Raw genomic sequence first — 15,057 nt, 5'->3', positions numbered from 1 at the left:
TCACTGGTCACATTAAAAACATTTAAATTTATTCTTTCCCACTCTTGTTTTGACAATAAAGACTGCTGATCCCATTTTTTTTTACCAGTGGGCTTTTCTCCACTATCATTTAGAATTTTGTATACTTTCTTATTTTCTTTATTATCCAATAGAAGAGGGATAATATGTAATGGAATAAAAAGTTCTTGTTCTTTATTTAAGTTTGTAACTGAGAAGTCTTTCATACATTTTTTAATTGCTTGTGTTACACATAAAAATTCTAAAAAGTTTGTTTTTACATTTTTGTATACATTAATGAAATTATTGTAGGTCATAAACTTGCCCTCTTCATCCAACAACGAATTAACAGTATGAACATTATTTTCAAACCATGATTTTATAAAAATAGACTTTTTATTCACCTTAAAATTTTCATTAAACCATAAAACATTTTTGCACATTTCTTTGGCCATGTTCTCCTTTTCATAACATGTACAAAGCTGTTTCCATGACTTAAATACATCAATTTTCCAAAACTGATTTTTATTTTCACTTGTTAACTCTCTGCAAACAATAAAGTTCGAATAAATAGTGATTTACAAATTCTCTGCAATCAATTGCTTGAAATATCAATATATCAATATCTGATCCAATAACTGACTGCCATTTGGCTTTAGCTTTGATTATTTTTTTAATCCATGATATTTTCATACTTGCATTAAAATGTTCAACATTAACCATTTTCAATCCCCCATTCACATATTCTTGAGTAACCACAGATTTTTAAATTTTGGAAACTGGGCTATTCCATAAGAATTCAAAAAAGATATGGTTTAGTTTTTCAAAAATATTTTTAGGTGGGGTTGGTAATGATATAAACAAATGTACTATTTTTGACAAAGCTAGTGACTTAATGACTGTTATTCGTCCTAATGGCGTAAGATTCCTTCTTTTCCATTGATTTAATAAACTCTGAATAGACATTATTTTTGAGTTGTAATTTGCTTTTAGCATTTGCTCTAAGTCAACATTAAATTCTATTCCTAGAACTTGAAAGGATTTACTTCCCCAAATCAGTTCTGTGTTATTCATTAACTTTTCTTCACAAAACCTTTTACTACCAATCCAAACAACCTGACTTTTAGTACAATTAACTTTTAAACCAGACAAATGTTTGAAATCATTAAGCTCCTGTAGGGTTATTTCTAAAGTTTTCATAGTTCCATCAAGAAAAAGGGAGGTGTCATCTGCAAATTGTGATATAAGATGCATTTCATCTCCAATTTTAATGCCTTTAATTCTTTCATTGCCTCTTAATTTTATTGCCAATATTTCTGCACATAATAAGAATAAATATGGGGATATTGGGTCTCCCTGTCTACAACCTCTTCCATTACTGAACCATCTTGATAAGTTACCACCTTGATTAATAGTTGTTGTAATATTCTTATAAAAAACCTGAACCCATTTTCTAATAGATTCTCCAAAATTGAAAAGTTTCATTACTCTAAATAGGTAATCCCAAGACACTGTATCGAAAGCTTTTTCAAAGTCAATAAGAAGAATCATTCCAGGGATATTTTTAACTTGAGTATAATTCATAATATCATAAATCAATCTTGTGTTTTCTGATATATTTCTACCTGGTATAAACCCTGTTTGATCCCCGTGTATTATTTTTGGAAGGACAGATTTTATTCTACTAGCAATACACCTGACCCAATTTTATAAACTGTATTTAGTAATGAAATTGGTCTCCAATTCTTTAAGTACTGTTTTTGTTTATTTGGTTTTGGTAAACAAACTATTACTCCTTGTTTCTGCGTGACTGATAATTCTCCTATCTCATAAGCAAAATTCAAAGACCTTACTACAAATTGACCTAAGTCTTTCCAAAAAAACTTTAAAAATTCAGTAGTAAATCCGTCACTACCAGGACTGGTGTCATTATTCATTCTTTTCAGTGTGTCTGTTGCTTCTCTTAAAGTTATCTCCCCCTCTAATTTTGCACTTTCATTTAAAGATAGCTTATTGACTTTATCAAACACTTTATCTCTTTCCCATTCTCTTGTGTTTAATTCTGTATTTTTATTTTCGTATAATTTTTCATAATATTTTACATATTTTCTCTAAAATATCTGCCTGATTCAAAATTATTTCATTATCTTCCTTTTCTATTCTTTGTATTATTTTATTTGTAAAGTTTCTTTTCTCTAGATTACAGAAATATTTAGTGGGTTTTTCTCCTTCATCAATCCATTTTGCCTTTGATCTTATCATTGCTCCCTTTAATTTTTCTAATCTTATTTTTTCTAATTCTTCCTTGGCCTCCTCTAAACTAGATCTTTCTATTTTGTTTGTACCTTCCTGTTCTTCAAGATTTTGTATAATATTTAATAACTCTGTTTCCCTACAATTTTTACTTTTCTTCAAATAAGAAGAATATGATATAGTTTGTCCTCTTATCTCCATTAATAAAATCTCTAAAAATAATTGATCATTTATCTGTAAACAAATTTCATTATCAGGGATGTGTACAACATTGTCTTTATTATAAACAGGTATCATATACTGTTGTTTAATACTAACAATTGTTTTTTTTACTTTCTCAACATATTGTTTATCATACAAAAGTGAATTATTGAATTTCCATAGACCTTTACCTTTTTTGAAATCTTGTAATTTTAGTGAAAGGATTACTGAGGAATGATCTGATCTATAACTTGCATCCACAAAGTTACATAGTAATTAACATAATTAAAGTTTCTCAAGTTGTTTAAAATATTTACAGTACATTAAGAGTATATTTCAAAGTCAGCTCAAATGTCACTTAAATTGTTTTTCTCAAAAATCACATCGTGATTGATACATACCACAAACAAATTTTCTTACAAGTCTCCAACACAGAAGAGCTTTTTTTAATATTTCTTTGATTGGAAATGTAATTAAGAAACTTTAAATCAGGTAAAATGTTAAAATACACTCATAAAAATGTCCCTTGAAACTCTGCAGAAAGAAAACTTCTTGCAATTCTAATATTTAAAAAATGTACTGAGCTGTAAGTTGCATTTCCGCACTTTTCACCAAATTATGTGGCTTGGCCAACCACTACGTACATTGGTACAAACTAAACAAAATTCATTTTAAAAAGAAGAGAGACACATGATTTACATGTAGCATAGATATTTGAATATTGGGAGAAAAATTGAGTTATTTATCCATTAGCATAATTTTAGTGTCCTTTGATTTGTTATTAATGTTGAGTACGACATCTTTCATCATTTTTCCCATTGTTAAAGACAATAGTATTGTGTAAGCTCTTTGTGCAATGAGAATTAAGTGCATGTTTCTGGGAGTGAGAGAGGGCTTTCCGGCTGACGTTTTCCCCTTCTGTATGCGGTTTTACAATTCACGTCCATGCAGAGATCTGGATTTTTACTTTTATATTGATCCAAGTTATATATGAGAGTATTCCAAAGTTTTATCTGCAATAAATACTTAAAATTATATTCAGTACGAGTTCATATCTTCTTTTATAACTGAACCTTTACTGAATTGATTACTTTTACTCCTTTTCATGCAGTTAGGGGTTAGTGGGATTTTTTTCTTACATTTGGATTATTATGTTTGTACATGTAAACATATGGTTGAATTTTTTATGATTTCAATAAAATTGCATGAAAAACGTAAAGATGGTTTGTTGGTTTTTCTAATTGTGCATTTTTAATTTTTGATGGGATAAGTGATTTATAGACATATGAAACGGGTTTGTTTTCTTGCGAGAGGCCAGGTGTGTTATAGGACCGAAGACTTCCAAAAATATTAACTCAATGCTTAAATGTCTCTTTTTATATTTGTATTGTTTATACATGTGGATTCTGTTCGCTTCATTCACCATCTTTTTCAATTCAGCTTTTCTGGTCGATTTTATAGGTTTTTTTTTTTTTTTTACACATTTTAATGTAAAACTTCGATTCATACCCAAACGAGGGGCATGCGCGGATCCAGAGGGGGGGGGCGGATCCAGCGCCCTGGAATTGTAACAATTATTAAATAACTCTCTGTCCATTATACATTATTTGTTTTGTTCTGTTTATTGTATTTATAACAATGATGATTTTAAACATTGTTCATCTGTAAGCTCCACTGTGGGCCCAAATTGGTTGAATAAATGTTCTATTCTATTAAATGTATAATTATACTTAACCAAAAAAAGTGACTTTGGACCCCCTTATAAAACTCGGACATCTCCTTGAGAACACAGTTTTATGTGAAATAGCTATGAACAGTCACCGGTATGAAGTTTTAAAAGTCAATGACTCGATCAATGACTATCCCCCCAAGTAGGTTTTTCAGTCTTGGATTATTTATTTATTTATTTGCTTGTCAAAAAATTCTGGATTGGAAATTTCTTTTTGACTGGAGTGGACCCCTGGAAAAAGAAAAAGGGGGGGGGGGCAAGACGGGCGAAGTGCTTATGAGGCGACAAACATGAATTGAAACATTAAATTTTAATTATATTAAAATTTTCTTTCATATAATATTTAAGTATACTTTATGCAAAATCTCTAATTACAAAAATCTCACAAAGACTGATATTATTTTCCAATGAAATATATGTAGTATAAAAACATTGAAGAGAATAATTTTTTCATACTTAATAACTACTTAATAACAATTTTTCGATATGAGTGGGTCTTCGCTCCATTTTTTTTAAAAAGATAATCCGAAAAGTTTGCAATAAAACGTTTAAATTTTTTTTGGTTTACAAAAATATAGCGCAAAGACCCACTACACTTTTATGATAAAACATTCGCATATTCCTGGAAATACTTGAAGTTCATTTATTCAAGGGTCATATCACAAACATGATTTAAATGTCAAAAATTATAATGAGACGTGTAGCGAAGTGGTTATCGTGTAAGTCTTATAGCAAAATGATTCGTTGGAAAAATTACTAGGGTTCGAATCCCACGAATAACATATAAATTTTTGATAAGAGATTTAAAAAAGAATTAAAGATTTTGATTTTTTTTTAAAGATTTTTTTAAAAATAAATTTTCATAATCAATTTCAATATCGAGAACTGATATTAAATAATTTACAAATTTTATGTACAGTCAATTCTCGAATTATCGCCATTCGATTCATCGCCATTTTCGCAATACCGCCATGATTTCCCAAGAACGTTTTTCCTGCTATATAAAATTCTCTTTATAACGCCAAATTCGCATATCGCCATCCGCCACCCTGTTTTCACAACAAACGTCCATTTTTAAGTGTCAATTATCTCGATAATACCGCCACAGGTGGATGTGGTCATTGAAGCGCGGCTAATTAGTTGACGCTTTCCCTGTTGTAAAGCATGCCAAGCCAGTCAAGGTACACGCAATTAGGTAAACAATAATTTTAACATGAACTGTTAGAATAATTTTGTTTTATGTTTAATAAATTCATTTAGTCAAGGCTTTGCCACGAAAGCGGTCTTTTTAAAGTACGCCGATAACGATCTCTGCTTTTTAAAGTAATGCAAAGTTTGCTTAAAAAATAATTATAAGTCAGAAATTATGAACGTTTCATTAACAATGATTTCATAAACAATGAATTTATTTATTTATCTAATCTAATCTAATGAATTTATTTAAAAACTTATTTTACGTACTATAGGCAATATATCACGACGATCGACCCAGCGTTTTTTTTTTTTAATATCAGACGTGCATATTTATGATTTATATGCATACACATGTACTTGTTTTAATTTCATAACTGAATATTTTGTTTTAGCGAAATTGTACATAAAAAAAATTACTTGAAGTATTTTCAAATTTAGAAATATGTTTATATATACATGTACACGTGATAATAAGAATAGAAACGCTAAATGGTATTTCTAAGAACGATAACTCTAGGTCTTATTTCATAAAAGATTGAAAATTCAATTCATCGCCAAATTCGTTATACCGCCATGATTTCTAAATTACAAAAGGTGGCGGTTTATCGAGAATTAACTGTAAATTATTTTATAACATCTGAAGCTTTAAGCACTCTGCACGCCTTGTTCAGTCTTCTCTCTGGATCCGCGCCTACAGGGGTTATGATTGAATGATTTAGAATCTCGACTATTCCCCAGGAAGCTTTTTCTTCATGGTCCAGTGGTTATTGGGAACACTGTTTTACGTAGAAATATATAGAAAAAACCTTTTAAAAACTAGCTTCTCTTAGAACAGCAAAACCATAATTGGGCATATTAATACACAGCATCAAATCATGCTATCCTCCCTTGGGGCTAAGGTGGGGTCTCAAGGAGGGAACAAACTTTTAAATAGAAATATATGGAAAAATCTTTAACAACATTCCTCTCAAGAACTAAGCAGTGACTGATATATGAACATGTATTTGGAGGAATTAATATGACTTATCATAGATTTGCTGTTCTTATCCCATGTATTCTAATCTTTAACTTCAATTAGGGCTCCTCTTAAATGTAAAGAACTCGAGAAGGTTTCCATATAAACAAGTCTAATCATTGCTTAACTATTCTCAAAAAGAATTTTTTTTATTAGCATACCTAATCAAAAAAAAATAATCCATTGTGGCTCCTTCCAATACCTGGGGCCAGGATTTAAACAAACTGGAATTTATACTACTTGAGAACATCCGACTTTGAGGCTCTTCAGATTTTAAATGTTTATAAAGGAGGAATGCTACACCAACTTTTTATTTTATGGATCTCTGAGTCAACCTTTTCAAACAATGGTCTCAGCAGTGAAAGGCCGACATTAGCTCTCATTTATTTTATATGGATTTTTTTGTTGTTGCATTTTTTCAAAGAAAATGAAAAAATCATTTACATCAAAATTAGATGATTTGTTGTTAAAGTTTTGCTGTAAATGAATGCATCACATGAATACCTAATAAAGTATGTAAAGAAAAACCATAAAGATCTATAAAAAATTTAAATAAAAAAATATTTATGAAAATAAAACACATAATTTGTGAATATTTTTTAAACTTGTGGTTAAAATCTTCTTAAAACCAGTCACAACAGGGGAGAACATGCCCATTAATCATATTTATAAAAGAAATGGAAATGAAATGGCCAATCTTTAGAGAAATTATTTTTTTTAATTTAGGCCAATCCCCAAAATTAAGGGACAATATCCCTCTGCTCCACATTTCACGACTTTTTTTTTAAATTCTAAAGATTGATTTTCAGCAACAACTATAAAATTCGATTCAAATAAAAAATAGTTTGAAGTATGAAGCGTTGCTTACTTTTTCAGAAATAAATGATATGTTAAATCATGATTTGAAGAAAATTTGATATGGTCATTAGAAAGATCAATTATTTTTAACCTCACAATTAAATTAGAAATATGATGTATATATAAAAGTAATATTTACTCTCATACCTATCTAATTCCCTTTAGAAAACATACTGGAGCGATGCTTTTTAAATCAGAATATCAAATTGTTTTCTGTGCATGTAAAATAAAATGCATTCATAAGCAAGAGTTATCGTTCCATTATCGCCCTTGAAATTCATTTTTGATGAAATAAAATATTAATTCAATGTTTATAAACGATTCTGCGGCTTTTATTTCTGTACAATTGAAAGACTTTCACGTTTAGAAATAGATTTTTTATCAATTTACACCGTTTAAAGGAACTGAGTGTAAATGTTTTAGGTAAACTATTCAAAATAGTTTTTGAATAAACTAGCAATAGAACTAGAAATCAACCTCTGAACGACGGGGAAGGTTTGCTTGAGTTAACAATAAAATGGTCCATATGATAGAGATTTGTAAACTCTGGCATGACAAATTACTGAATTTCATGACAAAATGTCTGCAGAAAGTTATTTTTCTTATCTGTAGAGTTATCTCTCTTATCAGAGTATCAATGAACCTTAAACCGATCCCAACCATAATTGTACAATTATTGGAAATAAATAACATTTTCCCAAGAACACTAGTCTGCTTAGGTGTAATAAGTGTTAAAGCATTATTGAACTTGACAATAAAATAGATTTCTTCGTTGTTAATACATGAAAAGGCAATAAATTAGCATTTTATTCATTTTGTGTTAATTTTGATCGGGATCAGTTTAATTTTGATCGGGTTAGGTCCAAATATTAAAAAAATTAATTTCTCTAAAATTTCTCAATTTCGTTTCAATTTCTTTTTAAAATATGGTTGACAAACATTTTGTCCTCAGTTGTGACTAGTTTCATGGTGTTTTTAACCATAGGTTTAAAAATATTCACAAATAATGTGTTTTATTTTCATAAATAATTTAAAAAAAAAAATTAAAAAGTCTGACCAGTCTTTCTTTATATATTTTATTAGATATTTAAATGATGCATTCATTTACAGCAAACTTTTAACCCGAAAACAACTTATCTGGATATAAATAGTTATTTTCAATTTCTTTGAAAAAATACAAAAAAAAAATCATTTAAAATAATGAAGAGCTAATATCGGCCTTTCAAGGCTAAAACCATTATTTAATAAGGAAACTGGCCTATGCCTTATGTGTTGATTAAATTAGAATCAGCATTATGTCATGAAGTTTATAAATTTCCTTTTTTCTACCTCAAAAGTTCCAGAGGACTTGGGGAGATGCAACCAGAAATACAGGCACACACCATGGATTGGTGATCAGTAAAGCTTACATGTCAGCTGATGAGCTAAATATGGCGGTGTTTCAAAGAATCACAAAAAAAAACTTATTTTACAAATAATATTTTATTCAGTCAAATTTTACATTTATGAGTGCATGTACTGAGATAAAATTAAAAAAATGTTTTCATCTGAGGTGTGAAATGAGGTTTGATACAGTTTGTACTTGAGCACTGTTGATTGCTGTTTTGTGAAGTCCATTACAAGCGGAAAATGTGAACTTGAATACCGATTCCATTAAGGACTCCATCCTTGCCTGATAGTCCGGTAACATTATTGGCTGATTTTTCTTGTGGACAGAACATTGTAGGTGACTGAAAGGGATCCTTCCAACAAGTGTCAGCAATCTGCATTATGTCATCATCCCTCTCTGAAACATAAGTAATCTGAAATTATATTACCGAGATAAACTTATAATCTAGAAGTGTACATCCCAAGATCAATCATTTGAAAAATCTAGATGCAAGCCTAATAATGGGCATCCTTAGATGTATCATCCATGCAAGTTTGGTCATCACAGGTCTCATGGTTACTTGGAAATGAAACCTGCACCAAAAACTTGAACCTGCTCACTCATCTGGAAAATATAAGTCAGATCCAGGATCTGATGCTAGCCTGGTAGTATGCTGCTACATGTATGCATCCTTATATGTACCATAGTTAGGTGTGATTTCTTTTGTTATAAGTGTTGGCTGTCTGTACAAACGCCCAAAGAGTCGGAACAAAAGAGCATTTCCTAGAACTATAAAGCCACAATTTATAAATGAAACAATCATTCAGACTAGTTATATCAAACTAGAACTATAAAGCCACAATTTATAAACATCATTCAGGGTTATATCAAACAAAATTTCTAAATGGATAAGCACAGTTAATACTGATCATTTCTATATGAAAGTTAGACTATCAAACTAATGAAATTAAAAATTAGGAATTGTAAACAGCATTATGTTATAATAGTCAATGAAAAACTGGCATTTTATAATTCAACTTTTGTTAATTAATGATAAGCAACTTTTTCTTTAAAAATTAGTAACTGATGTCATTGATGTCTCTTAAAAAGATTCCAATATCGCTCTTTCAATAGACAATGAAGAAAACAGGGTACATATACAAACAAAAATGTACCCAGTACTTAATCAAATTTTAGATTGGTTCTACTCAAATTCAAAAAGAACATCTAGTTTTGAATCAAAATTTTGTGTAGTGATCGTTGACTTAAGTTGATTGAAATGTATATATTCCAAAACATTATTTAATATTTTCAATAAAAAGGAAAAATATAACAAGATAGAGAAGGCCCCTTGTACCACGTTGCAGGTTAATTGATTTTGAGTCCCCAGACATATGCGTAATAACTTTGACAATCATATGCATGGGAAAATCAATGTAAAACTAAAACTTATCATCAATATGTGACATGCAAAAAATCCAGCTACAGGTGTATTTCATAATTTGAACATGTATCTTCCACTGCTACCCCAGATTTTTAAATGACTGAACCCAAGTTTTTACTGTTTCTACCACCCTTGAACATTTGAGTCACCCTTCGTTAGGAACAATGGGGGATGAATTTCACAAACTGCAGACCACTGCAAAGGATTGGATCTTTCCCAGTTTGGGTTCTGTTTCAGTGTTTGATATTGACAGTTTCACTAGATACATGTACATTCATACTGTCTTCACGCTAGGAAGCCTAAATAAAATTTTGATGTAGGTGTTTGTTCTTTTTATATCAATGAATAATGTCACAAATTATTGAATCAAGAATGTATATATAATGCACTTGAAGTAATAGTACTGAAATTGACTGTATTTAGTACTACATCTTTACTAAAATTTTCGATACAAGTAAATTTTTGGATCAGGACATCTTTAAACAAAACATTTGGTTGCCCTCTCCTGACTCGGGGTAAAAATGTAGGGTCAGAAGATAGATGGGAAAATTTTTTAAAAAAGAAATTCATTCAACATATTTGTTCATAGATAAGTTTCTTAATGAATGAAAACAAAAGTGCAACCAAAATTTTCAAACATCAATACTAATACATTGTAATTGACAATGTAACAAATTTTTTTTTATCATTTCAGAGATTTTGCATAAAAAAAATGCCTCCCTGCAAAGTTAAATGTGTTGTGTCACCTTGCATAACTGATTTTAAAAAAAAAAACATAATACAAAATCAAATTAATCTTGATATATTGCATTTTGAAAATAAAGAGCTGGTCATCCACTAATGAAGTGGAAATAAATTACAATTAACAGAATAAGAGAAGAGAGATCTTTAATTTTGTGCCTTAAAACATTAGATAACACACAGGCTTGATAAAGAAAATAAAACTTTTGTGTATTTGAAACTCATTAATTTAAACTGGATGCAATGTCCAGTATTATTCCCAAGAGACAAATGAAATTACATTATCTTCTGTGCAATGTAAAAACTGCTTTTAACACTTGATGATGTTTCTTTTTTTAAAGTTTTCATGAGCAGTTTTAAGCTGTAGTATTTTTGAACAGATATTCTAGATTCTATATCTCAAACCTTATACATGAGCCCAAAATGAACAAGTCAAAATAAAAAATAAAACCTGTAAAATGCAAAAAAATTAACAAAAAGAGTTGAAAATTTCAGGTGCACACCTTCATCTGGTGAATAATAAGTTAAAATTTTCAGATTAATTTGCAATAGTTTCTGAGAAACGGTCTGGACAAAACCACAAAATAAAAATGAAAAAACACTTATAAAATTCAAAATAATAATCGAATCAAGATGAAAATATCAATTGCACAACTTCATATGGTAAATAATATGTGTACAAATTTTCAGACAAATCCTTCCAATAGTTTCTGAGTAATGGTCCAAAAGTAAAATTTTTCAAAGTCCATGGGATTCCATAACTCTAAACTTCGTTTGCGGGGGGTATAAAAATGGTGCAATTGTAACCAAATCAGAACTTTATCTAGATCATACTTGCCAACCTCAGACATAAAAAAATCTGGTCATGACCAGATTTGGAAAGCGAAAAATCTGGTCATAACGCGTAATGGCATTCATGACATATTTACCACCATTAAATTACATATATAAGTATTTGTGTATTAAGAAATCTTTTATTTAAAAAAGGCTAACTTACAATGACAAAAAATTAATATATGTTCAATTGTTGATTAAATTTACATGTTCAAAAAGTGCATTATTCAGTAGGGCCTGAATTAAGTGTGCATTTTTTTTTAAAAAGAAAGTCAAATTTGTGCTAAAGTTGAAAGTATTCCAGTTTTGGGTTTGAAGTTAATTTTTCCTCCTCTTAATTTAGTTAACAAGTGCAATATGTTTTAAATGTAAAGTTAGGCCTATAATATCTTCGCTCCCTTTTTTCATAGTATGAAAGTTATTTTCCAAGATTAATTGATATGTACATAATTAAATATTGTTTCTCTTTTTCTTGCCTATCTTGGTTCATTTTGTTCCTGTTGGCCCTGATACAATCTACTTCTTTTGGACGCCATTTTAAATTGACTTTAAACTTTGATTTGTCGAGACAACTCCAAGTTAATTGTTTACACCTGCACTTAATAATGTACTGGTATACGGCCAACTGAGCATAGCCATTGGCATTGTTTACATAGATCCAAGCTTTGGGTTGTAACTGTAAGTTAAAAGTTCATATGATTCAAGGTGTTACATGGAGTATTAAAAATCTGGACTTGAAAGTTGACCTTTTGCATTGATAAAAAGAGAAAAAAAATGATGAAATAAATATTCATTACCTGAACCAGTAGTCCCAAATGAAATATTTCCATGCATTATATGAAATCAGAAGTGATTTGTGGTGTCTTGCAATGATAGCAAAAGCCTTTTACACTATGTATTATATAATACACGAAGGAAATAGAAGAAATAGAATACCAAATAAGTATAAAATCATGACAGTTTCTCTGAATGCCAGGATACCTATTGTTTTTTTTTTAATCTAAAATAGATTTGTTGAACAATTTGCAAATGCATTGCTGATATTCATATTTGCCCACCTCCCATTACAATACACCTAAAAAGATGGGACAAATGCTGCCAAAACTCTAACACTTAACCTGAAACCTATACTATCACTTAACTAGACCCCCCCTCCCATTTAACCATTAATAATGGGAAGATACATAGAGCAAATGAATCAAATAAACTCAAAATCTAAACCCCACAAGCTAACTACAATGAAAAGGACAAAGATACACCACTCCCCCTTAGGCCCCCCCCCATTCCCTATACACCTATGTGAATGTGAATATGAACATTTAACCTAAAACCTATACTATCATCTATTAGAACCCCAAAACCTCTTAACCAATATAAAGGGAGAGAAATGGGACACACAGTTACCTAGAGCATGACGACCCCCCCCCCCCAATCTAAATCTTAAAATATCCAATTTAACCAAATACTTTAACCTTTATGGACCCCACTCCTGTTTAACCACTAATAATGGGGAAATACAAGGAAATACTTCAAATAAACAAGACTCTAAAACCCCAAAAGACCCCCAAACCCAGTCAATGAAATGACTTTAACACAAATAGGGGATAAACATTTCTAGGAAGCTGACTTTGAGATCGTTAAAGCACACACCGACTTGAAAGCACAGCCTCCTAGAAAATACAGGGCCTAAACTGTACCTAACAACTGCAATCCCTGGGGACAGAAACAATGGCAGAAAGGACAGAGATTTTCTAAACCCTAAGACCCCACCCCTGCAAAATACACCTAAAAAGAAGGGACATGAGAGATAAGGAGAAATGCTGCCAAAAACTCTTACACTTAACCTGAAACCTATACTATCACTTAACTAGACCCCCTCCCATTTAACCATAGATAATGGGCAGATACAACCACATAATGGAATAAACTCAAAATCTAAACCCCATAAGAAAGGACAAAGATACTACACTCCCCTTAGGCCCACCTCCCATTACAATACACCTAAAAATAAGGGACATGAGAGATAAGGAGAAATGCTGCCAAAAACTTTAACACTTAACCTGAAACCTATACTATCACTTAACTAGACCCCCTCCCATTTAACCATAGATAATGGGCAAATACAACCACATAATGGAATAAACTCAAAATCTAAACCCCATAAGAAAGGACAAAGATACTACACTCCCCTTAGGCCCACCTCCCATTACAATACACCTAAAAAGAAGGGACAAATGCTGCCAAAACTCTAACAATTAACCTGAAACCTATACTATCACTTAACTAGACCCCCTCCCATTTAACCATAGATAATGGGAAGATACATAAAACAAATGAATCAAATAAATTCAAAATCTAAACCCCATAAGAAAGGACAAAGATACTACACTCCCCTTAGGCCCACCTCCCATTTCAATAGACCTAAAAAGATGGGACAAATACTGCAAAAACTTTAACACTTAACCTGAAACCTATACTATCACTTAACTAGACCCCCTCCCATTTAACCATAGATAATGGGCAGATACAACCACATAATGGAATAAACTCAAAATCTAAACCCCATAAGAAAGGACAAAGATACTACACTCCCCTTACGCCCACCTCCCATTACAATACACCTAAGAAGATGGGACAAATGCTGCAAAAACTTTAACACTTAACCTGAAACCTATACTATCACTTAACTAGACCCCCTCCCATTTAACCATAGATAATGGGAAGATACATAGAACAAATGAATCAAATAAACTCAAAATCTAAACCCCATAAGAAAGGACAAAGATACTACACTCCCCTTAGGCCCACCTCCCATTACAATACACCTAAAAAGAAGGGACAAATGCTGCCAAAAACTCTAACACTTAACCTGAAACCTATACTATCACTTAACTAGACCCCCTCCCATTTAACCATAGATAATGGGCAGATACAACAACCAAATAATGAAATAAACTCAAAATCTAAACCCCACAAGAAAGGACAAAGATACTACACTCCCCTTAGGCCCACCTCCCATTACAATACACCTAAAAAGATGGGACAAATGCTGCCAAAACTCTAACACTTAACCTGAAACCTATACTATCACTTAACTAGACCCCCTCCCATTTAACCCTAGATAATGGGAAGATGCATAGAGCAAATGAATCATATAAACTCCAAACCAAACCCCACAAGCTAACTACAATGGCAGAAAGGACAGAGATACACCTACCCCTCCCCCCCCCCATTCCCTATACACCTATGTTAATGTGAATATGAACATTTAACCTAAAACCTATACTATCATCTATTAGAACCCCACAACCTCTTAACCAATATAAAGGGAGAGAAAGGGGACATACAGTTACCTAAAGCATGACGACCCTCCCCAATCTAAATCTTAAAATATCCAATTTAACCAAAAACTTTAACCTTTA

The sequence above is a fragment of the Saccostrea cucullata genome, unplaced genomic scaffold, assembly GCF_032062105.1.
Source record: "Saccostrea cucullata isolate Sc308-1 unplaced genomic scaffold, CSIRO_AGI_Scuc_v1 ctg468, whole genome shotgun sequence".
NCBI lineage: Eukaryota > Metazoa > Mollusca > Bivalvia > Ostreida > Ostreidae > Saccostrea > Saccostrea cuccullata.
Note: the sequence above shows the minus strand (reverse complement) of the source record.